Source organism: Pipistrellus hanaki, assembly GCF_964339955.1.
Source record: "Pipistrellus hanaki genome assembly, chromosome: 2".
NCBI lineage: Eukaryota > Metazoa > Chordata > Mammalia > Chiroptera > Vespertilionidae > Pipistrellus > Pipistrellus hanaki.
Genome location: NC_140504.1, coordinates 2,827,284 through 2,839,873, shown reverse-complemented (window position 1 = coordinate 2,839,873; position 12,590 = coordinate 2,827,284).

Below are 12,590 nucleotides of genomic sequence, written 5' to 3'. Positions count from 1 at the left end.
CCAAAACGTATGACCACCGAGTCCTGGGATCACGAAGGATTTAAAGAGAAAAATAAGTTTTCTAAATGTTCAACAAGAAGAATGTATTTGTTTTTATGGTGGTATTATAGACAGAACATAAAAGTGACCATTTTCAAATACAACGTATATTATACGTATATTACGTGTCCCGGCATGGCCACCAGCCATTTCTAGAACCTTTGGAACTCCACCCCCTGCAAACAGCTTCCTTTCTGCCTCCAGGACCGGCCTATCCCGGGCTTCGTTACCTGGAGCCACCTGTCCCGTGTGGACCCCGATGATGACTGTAAACCGCCCCCGGAGCCCTCCCTCAGCCCTGGGCACGCGTGACCTTCGTTTCACAGACTAAGACCCCCGGGCCCAGAAACGTCCTCTGCCCGAACAGCCAGCGCGGGTGTCCCTGTGGGTTTGGGAAACTGGACGCCCCCCAAAATATGTAAAGGGGGAACGAACCCAACCCAGAGCCTGCCGCCCCTTTCTGTGCTTTTGTTTTCCTCTGCCCAGGACGTGTGAGCAACAAAATAGAGCAGCGTGGGATCATCGTAACCTGACTGCAAACGCCAGAGTGCTCAGCCTGACATCAGCACACACTGCGGAGACGGATAGACATCGGCACACACTGCGGAGACGGATAGATATCGGCACACACTGCGGAGACGGATAGACATCGGTCCACACTGCGGAGACGGATAGACATCGGCACACACTGAGGAGATGGGTAGATGGGAGAAGAGTTTCAAATGCTTCAGGTGGCGACTCTGTGCTCAGGGACGCGCAGTCCAGCTCCAGAAGCCGTCACTACCATCAGCTGTGCGTGTGTCTGGTGGAAATGGATTTAATGAAAATGACACTCATCCGAACACAGACCAAGAACATTGCGTGTGTGTGTGTGTGTGTGTGTGTGCGTGTGTGTGTGTGTGTGTGTTCCCGGAGTCCTTTCTGCGATTAGAATAATTAAAACACAGTAAAAGAAATACACAACTGTTGAGATCATTGGGATTGTGCTGTGACTGCTTTTTAAATTTAAACTTTTTGGGGCCCAAGGAAGCGTTTGATGAGAGGAAGTGACCTGGCAAAGGGCACAGAGATCTGGAGGAGCTTTTCCTCAGGCCGGTGCCTGATAAACTGGGAGACCCGGATCTCCCCGGGAGTGAGTGCCTCCTGGGAGGCGAGGTGGGAAACAGATCAGGTAGTGGCCCTATTTCTTGCTCTGCTCCTTTAATTGAAAACCCTCTTTCTGATGCTGACTGTCCCTCAGTGCAGGGAACAAAGAGGGGAGATGTTAACTCCAGGGTTTCCGGCTGGCCCAGGAGGAGGACACCGACAGTCAAAACATCTCAGGGGGGGATATTTTTACATAAACAGTGCTGAGTACCAGCGGCCAGGACCGCTTCCTCTCCTCCCGTTCAGGCAGCCCCTGCTTCCTGCTCCCGCCACCGAGGTTAGACGTGCAAAACCGCAGCCTGGCCAGGCCATCCCCCTCCCCCAAACCTGTGGGGATCCCTTCCTTGCCTCACCCCAGGCTTCTTTTAAAATATATTTTTATTGATTTCAGAGAGGAAGGGAGAGAGAGAGAGAAACATCAATGATGAGGGAGAATCATTGATCGGCTGCCTTTTGCACGCCCCCCCACTGGAATGGAGCCCGCAACTGGGACATGTGCCCTGACTAGAATCGAACTGTGATCTCCTGGTTCATAGGTCAACGCTCAATCACTGAGCCAGGCCACACAGCCTTCTTATAAAGACACCAGCCAGCCAAGACCGGTTTGGCTCAATGGATAGAGCGTCGGCTTGGGGACTGAAGGGTCCCGGGTTCGATTCCGGTCAAGGGTATGTACCTTGGTTGCAGGCATATCCCCAGTAGGGGGGTGTGCAAGAGGCAGCTGATCGATGATGACTCTCTCTCATCGATGTTTCTAACTATCTCTCTCTGTACAAAATCAATAAAATATATTAAAAAAAAAAAGAAGACACCAGCCATATGGGTTAGGCCTACCGTTTCCTGGGTGACCTCATCTTAACCAATCACATCTGCAACGACCCCACTTCCGGGTAAGCTCACCTTGTCAGGTGCTGAGGGTAACGACTTCAAAATACCTTTTTGGGGAGGTTGGGGGGGTTCATTTAACCCCTAACATCAGCCTAAACCTTTTCCGCTTGCTGTAGGTGGGAGACAGTGTTCGGCCTTTCATTCAGAAGGTCATCCTCAGTTCAGAAACCAGCACGTTCCATCCTGATTATGAGTCAGTCCTCAGCCCCCTCCCGGGCAGCTCCATCGGGAGTGGCAGCTGCTGCGCGGGCAGGAAGGGGTGTGGTCGGAGGGTTCTGCTCCCTGCTGACCGCCCTGTGCCCTGCCCATTGGCCTTCGGCCTCCCCCACCGGCTCGGTCTCCACCCTGAGCGGGAGGGTGGGAGGAGGGACGGTCTGGCGGCTCTCAGGGCTGGCTTTTGCGTCCTTTTCTTCTCATGGGTGTTTCGGGAGTTTCTTTGGAGAGTTCCGCCGTGAAGTCTTCTTGTCTGCAGATCTCCTGGTTCTGGCAAATGCAACTTGATTTGGGGAATTAAGTTGCAATGTCTTCAGGCTAGAAAGCTGGCCTCCTCCCTCTGTCCCGGGCAGCCCTCAGGGACAGTGCCCTCCGGGACCAGTGCCAGCTCCCGCCCCGCCCCCCGGCCCACAGCTGATCCAGGGCCTCTCCTGGCCACCAAGCAGCTGGCCAGCCTCTTCTTTCTCTGTATTCCCTAGCCCAGTGGTCAGCAAACTCATTCATCCACAGAGCCAAATACCAATAGGACAACGATTGACATGTCTTTGGAGAGCCTCATTTTTTAAACTTAAACTTCTTCTAACGCCACTTCTTCAAAACAGACTCGCCCAGGCCGTTGGGATTTTGTGGAAGAGCCACACTCAAGGGGCCAAAGAGCCATGTGGCTCAAGAGCCGCAGCTTGCCGACCACGGCCCTAGGTGATGGCAGACACACATGCACAGGGTTCCCGACGGCAGGGACACATCCCCATGAGCTCTCCGAGCTTCTTCTGGGGCCTGGAGGGACCGGAGGTGAGACCTCACACGCAGCAAGACCAGGGCTCCCCCCAAAGAAATCTCACCTCGTTCTCTCCTCACTCTGGCCCCTGCGGTTCCTCGCTCTGGTTGAGGTCAGCATCACTTCGTGTGCAGTTGGGCGGGAAGGGGGGGGGGGGACAGGACTGGGGGGTAGGCAGGACAGGGCCTTCCTCTGGCAGGTGGGGTCTTCCTCACATTTCTTTGTATCTGTTATGCACATATCATCACAGAACATCATGATTCCCATTCCAGCCGAAACCAGTTTGGCTCAGTGGATAGAGCGTTGGTCTGCGGACTCAAGGGTCCCAGGTTCGATTCCGGTCAAGGGCATGTACCTTGGTTGTGGGCACATCCCCGGTGGGGGGTGTGCAGGAGGCAGCTGGTTGATGTATCTCTCTCATCGATGTTTCTAGCTCTCTATCCCTCTCCCTTCCGCTCTGTGAAAAATCAATAAAATATATTATAAAAAAAAAAAAGATTCCCATTCCAGTATTATCTTCCTACCTGCCAGCACACCGGCCACAGATATAACAACAGAGCGGTTATTTACAAATTCTCTCCACCTTCTAAAGGCGGGCCCTACAAATTGAAGGACCTTTATTAAAATACATTTTTTAAAACACATTTTTATTGATTTTAGAGAGGAAGGAAGAGGGAGAGATAGAAAGATCAATAATGAGAGAGAACCATTCATTGATCAGCTGCCTCCTGCAAGCCCTCTACTGGGGATCGAGGCAGCAACTTAGGCATGTGCCCTGACCAGGAATCAAAACGTGACTTCCTGGTTCATAGGTCAAAGCTCAGCCACTAAGTAACACCAGTTGGGCTATTAAATATATATTTTTAAAATAAACTTTATTTTTAGGATAGTTTCAGATTTACCAAGAATTTGCAACATTTTTCCATAAATCCATTTCTTGTTATTATCTTACATTAGTACAGCATAATTATTGCAACTAATAAGCCCATATTGGTACATTATTATTGTTAACTACTAGAGGCCTGGTGCATGAAATCCATGCACGGCTAGGGTCCATAGCGCTTGGCAGCTGCTAGCCAGGGTCTCCCTTCCCACGGTTGGCTGGCCAGGCCCCGCCCCTCGTTGAACTCCTGGTTGATCTCCAGGTGGAGGGGACAATTTGCATAGTAGGCTTTTATTATATAGGATAATCTATACTCTCTTCAGATTTCCTATTTTTCCTTAAAGTCCTTTTTCTGTTCCAGAATCCCACCCATACACCACATTACATTTACCCATCTCCTTAGGCTCTTGGCTTGGACAGTTCTCGGATTCTCCTGGTTTTGAATGACCTTGACAGTTTTTTTTAAAAAATATATTTTATTGATTTTTTACAGAGAGAGGGATAGAGAGTTAGAAATATTGATGAGAGAGAATCATCGATCAGCTGCCTCTTGCACACCCCCTACTGGGGATGTGCCCGCAACCAACGTACATGCCCTTGACCAGAATCGAACCCAGGACCGTTCAGTCCGCAGGCCGACGCTCTACCATTGAGCCAAACCAGTTTCAGCGACCTTGACAGTTTTGAGGTCAGGTATTCTGTAGAACATTCTTGTCTTGGCATTTGTCCACTGTTTTCCCACAATTGCAGTGGGTTATGGGGTTTGGAGAAGTGTGATTATATAAAAACATGTGTTTGGCCTTTGTCCCAGTGCCTGCACAGAGCTCCTAAAACGGCGGGAATTTTCAGTGAGAAGAGGTCTTTGTGCTTCCTAATGAGTCCTCTTCCATCGCCTCTGAGTTTAAGCTAATGAGGCGGTCATTGCTGCGCTCCTATTGGTGCAGGTGGGGCTGTAGCCAGAGGAACCCACCAAGTGATTAGAGGTTAGAGCTTCCAGCTCCCTCTCTGCACCCAGAGGCCCCGTGTCCGCCAAGGGGGCAGAGCTGGGCGCCATCAGGGGGGACCGCTGGAGGGGGCCTGCGGTTCCTGAGCTGTGTCCTTCGCAGCGAACCAGTCCCCGTAAGTAAAGCGCTGTCCTGAGTTCTGCGAGTGTCCAGGGAAGGATCAGACCTGAGGGGTGGGGCGTGGACACCCAGGCTTCATCGTGTGCGGGGCCGACACGAGGGGAGGCTGGCCGCCCCGTCTGGGGCCGGTGTCCGCACTGGGGGATTGGGGCTGCTGTTGGAAAAGACACCCGCGTTTGGAATCAGTGGGAGGCAGCCCCAAGAGGGAAAGCGGGAGCCCCATTTTGGGGAGCATCTTTTTTTTTTTTTTTAATAATTTATTTTATTGATTTTTTACAGAGAGGAAGGGAGAGGGATAGAGAGTTAGAAACATCGATGAGTGAGACATCAATCAGCTGCCTCCTGCACACCCCCTACAGGGGATGTGCCCGCAACCAAGGTACAGGTCCTTGCCGGGAATTGAACCTGGGACACTATCCACTGAGCCAAACCGGTTAGGGCTAAAACTGCTCTTAAACAAATGCTCATTTCCATGCATGGCAGAGAAATGCTCATAACTGAGCTATCGCTTCTAACCCTACACATTGCAGAGAGACAAGCCAATAGGGCAGCCTGGGGATCCACGGGCACCCGGATACAGTGCTGGTGGGAGGCGGGATGGCACAGCAGTCCAAGGGCTTGGCAATATCTCACCAAATGAGGACGTATCTGCCCTCTGACCTGGCACTTTGCCGCTGGGAACTCGCCCGCAGGAAGCACCTGCACCAGTGCGCCCAGGGTTACACAGGGCAGTGGGCTGAGCAGACCCCACTGCCCGCACACCTTGGAGGAGTGACTGACTGCAGCTGCGAAAGAGGGAGGACGAGCCTGATGATGGCCATGGAGTGATTTCTAGGACACATTGCTAACTGGGAAAGCTAAATACAAGAGTAATTTACCTTGCAATTTTTTTTAATTTTTTTATATAAAATAAGGGGAAACATCGCTAAAACCGGTGTGGCTCAGTGGACAGAGCATCATCAGCCTGCGGACTGAAGGGTCCCGGGTTAAATTCTGGTCAAGGGCACGTACCTTGGTTGGGGGCACATCCCCAGTGTGGGGTGTGCAAGAGCTGATCAATGATTCTTTCTCATCGATGTTTCTAACTCTCTATCCTTCTCCCTTCCTCTCTGTAAAAATCAATAAAATATATATATTTAAAAATAAATAAAAAAGAGAAACATTAAAATATTCAAATGTCTGCTTAATTTTGCAAAAACAACTCAGGAAGAATAAGCTGGAAACGAATAAATTTAGAAACTGGTAAACTGATTACCCACAGCGGGTGGCTGGGAATAGGCTGGAAGTTTAAGAAGAGGTGCCCCTGATGGAAGAAGCCAGACCATTTCGGGTAGTTTTGACTTTTAAAATCATGTAAATGCTGAAACCGGTTTGGCTCAGTGAATAGACCACCGGACTAAAGGGTCCCAGGTTCGATTCCGGTCAAGGGCATGCAGCTGATTGATGATGATTCTCTCATCAATGTTTCTAACTCTCTATCCTCTTTCTTCCTCTCTGTAAAAAATCAATAAAATATATTTTAAAAACACATGTAAATGTTTTTAAAAATATATATTTTATAGAGGGCCACTTGGGAAGACATTGACATTCTTTTTTTTTTTTTAAATATATTTTATTGATTTTGTACAGAGAGGAAGGGAGAGAGATAGAGAGTTAGAAACATCGATGAGAGAGTCATCGATCAGCTGCCTCCTGCACACCCCCTACTGGGGATATGCCCGCAACCAAGGTACATGCCCTTGACCGGAATCGAACCCGGGACCCCTCAGTCCCCAAGTCAACGCTCTATCCATTGAGCCAAACCGGTTTCGGCGACATTGACATTCTTTAGATTGCTGCTGACTGGGCCCGGAATATTGGCGGAGTCATGTCAGCCGCACTCCCGCCCTGGAGTGCGGAAATGTTCTTAGTTCCTGGCTTGTGTTTGTCCCGGAGGAAGGAGTGGGTGGGACCTGGGCCTCCCAGGTTCCTGGTTTTCCTGTGGAACCCCTTGTGGATTGGAGAATAAATAGATGTGCTGCCTGGCTCAGGAGGTCCTGGTCTGCCTCTCCAGCAGAGGAGGTCGGCGGCCCTCCCAGCTCCCAGCTCCAAATCTATCTCTGTGTCTTCTCTCTTTATTTCTATGATTTCTCAATCCCTGGCCATCTCCACTTAGAACCGGTTCGTTCATCTCTCTTTCCGTGCGGGACATGGAAAAGGGAGATCCCCGCCACATCAGGCCCCTGCAATATTTTATTGAAATTTTACAGAGAGGAAGGGAGAGAGGATAGAGAGCTAGAAACATTGATGAGAGAGAAACATCAATCAGCTGCCTCCTGCACACACCCCACTAGGGATGTGCCCACAACCAAGGTACATGCCCTTTACTGGAATTGAACCTGAGACCCTTCAAGTCCCCTAGCCGATGCTCTATCCCCTGAGCCAAACCGGTCTCGGCGACATGTAAATGTTTTAATATTCAAAACATAGAATTGAGCCCTAGCTGGTTTGGCTCAATGGATAGAGCATCGGCTTGGGGATTTGAAGGGTCCCAGGTTCAATTCTGTTTAAGGGCACATTCCTGGGTTGCTGGCTCCATCCCCAATAGGGGGCGTGCAGGAGGCAGCCGATCAATGCTTCTCTCTCATTATTGATGTTTCTATCTCGCTCTCCCTCTCCTTTCCTCTCTGAAATCAATAGAAATATATATTAAAATAAAATAAAACAAAATAAAATAAAAATGAGTCAACAAAGATGGGGAAACGAAATCTAAAACTGCATACAAATGGAAGTTAACAAGGGAAGGAAACTAGATAAATTACCCACAGGACAGAGAGGGAAACCCAAGCTGGTTTTGTACACAGCTCTTTGTGCACCTTGCATGTGTCAACACGCACACACGCACACACGCACACGCACATGCACACACAAAACCTGCACAGGGACTTCGAGCTTCCTTCAGTTGGGAGTGACCTGTGGCAGCAGTTCTGACCATGTTTTCTCTGTGTGCTGTGAGGTTAGCAAACTGGTCATTACAGTGGTGTTGTGAGGAGGCAGGTTCTCCTGCGGGAGAGGGTGATGGTGTATGGAAAAGGCAGGCGAGCGCTCTGTGCGCCGGAACCTGTTCCTGGGTCTGTGCTGAGGGCCTCTCCAGGGAGGCGCCCAGTGGCCTTCCTCCTGTCCTGTCGGGGTTGCTGAGGACCACTCTCCGGCCCCTGGGAGAAATGGCATTGGGGGAGGGGCTGGGGGAGTGGAGGAGAGCCAGGGGCAGGGCGTGTCCGCTGAATGCAAGGCAATGGATGGCCAAAGAAGGATAGACTCAGGTCCGGACAACACAGGGGCCAGTGTGGCGGGACTTCCAGTGGCCAAATGTGGGACCATTTGAGCATCAAAATGAGGGTTGCCGTCAGATCTGAAAGAACCCACAGGTCCCGAGTGATACTAAAAAGCAAATAAAATTACAAATACATAAATGGAAGTAAAAGGGACAGCTCTAATTTTTTCTTTCTTTCTTTCTTTCTTTCTTTCTTTCTTTCTTTCTTTCTTTCTTTCTTTCTTTTTTCTTTTCTTTTTTAAAATATATATTTTATTGATTTTGTACAGAGAGAAAGGGAGAGAGATAGAGAGTTAGAAACGTCGATGAGAGAGAGTCATCGATCAGCTGCCTCCTACTGGGGATGTGCCCGCAACCAAGGTACATGCCCTTGACCGGAACTGAACCCAGGACCCTTCAGTCCCCAAGCTGACTCTCTATCCACTGAGCCACACCGGTTTCGGCTCTTTTTTTTTTTTTTTGATAGAGAGGAAGGGAGAGGGAGACAGAAAAACATCAATGATGAGAGAGAATCATTGATCATCCTCCCGCACACCCCCTACCGCGGATTGAGCCCGCAACCCGGGCATGTGCCCTGACGGGGAATCAAACTGGCAACCTCTGGGTGTATGGGACGACACTCAACCCACTGAGCCACACTGGCCAGGTCAGGGACAGCTCTTCTTGACAGCCGCATGCCAGGAATGGATGCTGACGGAACAATAGAGCTCTAAAAGCTGCCATATGGAATGGGTGCGATCTCCGCTGGGTGCAAGTTTGCTTATTGTGGGGCAATAAGCCGTTCCACAGTTTGGAGGCATCTCTCCTCCACAGATGACTAACCACGCAGGGGAGGCAGGGAGCTGTCTGGTGGAGACGCTGCTGGACACCACCCTAACCACGTGGTCCAGGCAGCATCACCGGTAAGGGACAGACTGACGTCATGTGCTGAGTGGGGTCACTTGGGAACTCAAGGTGAGGGACAAGCTACCAGTGAATGGGCCTGACTCTTTGAAAGTGCCAAGGTCACGGAAGACCAAGCCAGAGAGAAGAACTCAGGGACTGTTCCAGATGAAAGGGGCCCGAGGAGGGATGACAACGCAGGAAATGTGTGACTTCGAACTGGGAAGCATAAACAGTATCGCTCTAACTGACGCTATTGGGGCAATTGGCAAAGTGTGACTCTGGACTGAAGAGGAGCTACCTTAGCATTGGATCAACGTTAATGGATCTGGACTTGGTCTCTGCAATATGGTTACAGGAGAGCATGCTGTTTTTAAAATTGATTTGAGAGAGAGAGAGAGAGAGAGAGATTGATCTATTGCTCCACCTACTTCTTCATTCATTGGTTGATTCTTGCATGTGCCTTGAGAGAGAGAGGGAGGGAGAGAGAGAGAGATACTGATCTGTTGTCCCACTTATTTCTGCATTCATTGGCTGATTCCTGTATGTGCCCTGACAGGAGATAGAACTCCAACCAGCTGAGCCTCTTGGCCGGGGCCCATAGAGAAGGTTCTTTTCTTAGGAAATACGCCCTGCATTTAGGGGTGAGCAGTCACGATTTCCGAACCTTAATCTCAAATGGTTCAGAAAAGAAAAACAGGTCTGCTGTACCTGGCACCACGGAGTGGCTACACCACCGTTTGCATACTACGCTCCCTACTGTGGAGAATTTAAAATTGGGAACGAAAACACTCACCCCCTTATAAACCATGTTGCTATCAACATCTTCACAAGTAGAATTTTTCTCCTTGAGTTGTTGTTGTTCAGGATAAATGCCCAGAATACCAAGCCACAGCATGTGAGTGTTTTATGGCCCGAAGAAGAGCGTGCTAATTGGAGAGGCCAGGAGGTTTAAATAGAACGCTGGTGTCAGGGCAGTGAGACACGGCCCCACAAATAGCAGGCGAGGGAGGGCAGCTGTGCCAGCGATTGTGCAAAGGCCTCTCGGATTACCAGAACGCCCACGCCCAGCTTACCCAAGCCTTTACCCTTGCCATTGTTCTGGACTCGGATCCAGTCTAAGCCACTGTGCCCTACATTTAGACGTTGGACAACAAGGGACTTGTGATTAGCTGGCTCAATGCCTCTAGCCCAGTGGTCAGCAAACTCATTGGTCCACAGAGCCAAATACCAACAGGACAACGATTGAAATTTCTTTGGAGAGCCACATTTTTTAAACTTAAACTTCTTCTAACGCCACTTCTTCAAAATAGACTCGCCCAGGCCGTGGTGTTTTGTGGAAGAGCCACCCTCAAGAGGCCAAAGAGCCACATGTGGCTCGCGAGCCGCAGTTTGCCGACCACGGCTCTAGAGGATTCTCCTGACAAACAACCACAATGTGAAATTTTGTGCCCCAGAACCTCAGAAATCTCTGAGGCAGTTGTGAAAATCAGGGTGAATCTAAAGTGTTTTGTTTTAAAAAACTATATATTTTATTGATTTTTTTTTAGAGAGGAAGGGAGAGGGATAGAGAAGTATAAACATCAATGAGGGAGAAACATCGATCAGCTGCCTCCTGCACACCCCTACTGGGAATGTGCCCACAACCAAGGTACAGGCCCTTGACCAGAATTGAACCTGGGACAAGCAAGAGAGGTTTTATTTAATTAAAAATTTAAAATGGCACACAAAAGTCATCTTAAATGAAGTTAAAAGGCATATTATAAACTAGGGCAAAAATATGCCACAAATATCACAGCCTAATACCATAGGCCAGTGGTCGGCAAACTCATTAGTCAGCAGAGCCAAATATCAGCAGTACAATGATTGACATTTCTTCTGAGAGCAAATTTTTTACACTTAAACTTCTATTTCTTCAACACAGACTCGCCCAGGCCGTGGTATTTTGTGGGAGAGCCACACTCAAGGGGCCAAAGAGCCGCATGTGGTTTGTGAGCCGCAGTTTGCTGACCACTGCTGTAGACCATCCACAAGCTCTTCCCCAGGTCAGACACGGCCCCTTCTCCTAATGCTTGGTCTCCCCACTTACTGCGTCCTCCTCTTTGGGGGCGTCTTGTATGGACACCACGTGGCAGCCTGGTCCCCCCACGGAATCACGGATTCCCTGTCCCCTCCCCCCCCCAGGGGAGCCTCACACCCTCACTTGAAGAAGCTGTGCTGAACTGAGGCTCAGTGCCAGGGGCAGGAGGGGCTCCTGGGGGGCAGGAGGGGCTCCTGGGGGGCAGGATGGGCTCCTGGGGGGCAGGAGGGGCTCCTGGGGGGGGCAGGATGGGTTCCTGGGGGGCAGGATGGGTTCCTGGGGGGCAGGATGGGCTCCTGGGGGGCAGGATGGGCTCCTGGGGGGCAGGATGGGCTCCTGGGGCAGGATGGGCTCCTGGGGCAGGATGGGCTCCGGGGGGGCAGGAGGGGCTCCTGGGGGGGCAGGAGGGGCTCCTGGGGGGCAGGAGGGGCTCCTGGGGGGGCAGGAGGGGCTCCTGGGGGGCAGGAGGGGCTCCTGGGGGGCAGGAGGGGCTCCTGGGAGGGGCAGGAGGGTCTCAGGCACTGGGAGGAGCGGAACGGGGAGCAGAGACCCTGAAGAAGCCCACGCAGTGCACCTGCTCCCCCCAGCATCCCTCAGGAGCAGCGCCACGCAGACCTGCAGCCATTTGCTTTCTTTTTAAAAACAATATATTTTATTGATTTCTTTACAGAGAGGAAGGGGAAGGGAGAGGGAGTTAGAAACATGGATGAGAGAGAAACCTCAATCAGCTGCCGCCTCCTGATTGAAGTGTCTCTCTTACACGCAAACAAGGCGCATGGCCTTAACGGGAATCGAACCCGGGACCCTTCAGCCCGCAGGCCGACGCTCTATCCACTGAGCCAAACCGGCTAGGGCTCTTGAGCCGCGCTCACTGTATGCCAGGGATCAAGGCAGATCCAGCCCGTGTGTGTGTGTGTGTGTGTGTGTGTGTGTGTGTGTGTGAGAGAGAGAGAGAGAGAGAGGTAGGGAGAGGGAGAGGGAGAGAGAGAGAGGAGAGAGACAGCCAGACCGCGGTGCCAGCAATGCCAGGAGGGTGGGTACGGGGCGGAGGCCTTCGGGGTCCCCTCCCCGGCCTGGCGCGGCCCCCCGGCGGCGGGTTTGCGGGTTCAGGCCGGACCGGGCGGCGGTGGGAGGCTCCGGGGGCCGGCGGCCGGGCTCCCCGCAGGGTCCGGGGCCCGGCGGCTGCAGCCTGTCTGTCAGGTTTGGGGTCGCTCCCCGGCCGGCGGGGCCCCGGAGCACCCGAT